The following is a 1207-nucleotide window of genomic DNA, read 5'->3' on the forward strand; positions in this document are numbered from 1 at the left end:
ATATATAAATCCTCTTATCCTTTAAATAATCAAAACACTAAACATACAGAATAAAGAAAGAATATTAAGAGCTGCCAAGGAAAAAGGTCAAGTAACATATAAAGGGAAACCTATCAGAATTACACCTGACTTCTCAATGGAAACCATGAAAGCCAGAGGGTCTTGGATAGATGTGCTGCAGAAACTAACAGACCATGGAATGCAAGCCCAGACTACTATACCCAGCAAAGCTTGCATTCACCATCAATGGAGAAAACAAGAAATTCCTGGACAAAAACAGATTTAAACAATTCATAGCTACAAACCCAGCCTTACAGAAAGTACTAGAAGGAAAACCAAAACCCAACGAAGCCAACAATACCCATAATAACACAGACATCTGACAACCCTCCACCAGCACAACTCAAATAAGGAAAACACACAAACACTACCATCAAAATAAATAAATAAATAACCAGAGTTAACAATCACAGGTCATTAATATCACTTAATATCAATGGACTCAATTCACCTATAAAAAGCCACAACTTAAGAGAATGGATACGAAAACAGGATCCAATACTCTGCTGTTTACAAGAAACACACCTCAACCTCAAAGACAGAAATGACCTCAGAGTAAAGGGTTGTGGAAAGGTTTTATAATCATATGGACCTAAAAAACAAGCAGGTATGGCTATCCTAATATCTAACAAAATTGATTTCAAACTAAAATCAGTCAGAAGAGATGAAGAAGGATACTATCATAAGAGGAACAATTCATCAGGATGAAGTCTCAATCCTGAATATCTACGCCCCTAATATAAAAGAACCCACATATGTAAAAGAAACATTACTAGAACTCAAATCACACATCAAACCCCACACTCTAATAGTAGGAGATTTCAACACTCCTCTCTGACCAATGTACAGGTCAACCAAACAGAAACTTAGCAGAGAAATAAGAGAACTAACAGATGTAATGAATCGAATGGACAAAACAGACATCTATAGAACATTCCACCCAAACAGAAAAGAATATACCTTCTCCTCAGCCATCTCATGGAACCTTCTCGAAAATTGATCACATAATCGGTAACAAAGCAAACTTCCACAGATACCAAAAAAAATTTTAGTAACCACCTGTGTCTTATCGGATTACCATGGAATAAAGTTAGAATTCAACAACAATTCTACCCACAGAAAGCCTACAAACTCAGGGAAACTGAAC

This window comes from Alexandromys fortis, unplaced genomic scaffold (assembly GCF_014885135.2).
Source record: "Alexandromys fortis isolate MF-2015 unplaced genomic scaffold, M_Fortis_MF-2015_v1.1 scaffold_396, whole genome shotgun sequence".
Taxonomy (NCBI): Eukaryota; Metazoa; Chordata; class Mammalia; order Rodentia; family Cricetidae; genus Alexandromys; species Alexandromys fortis.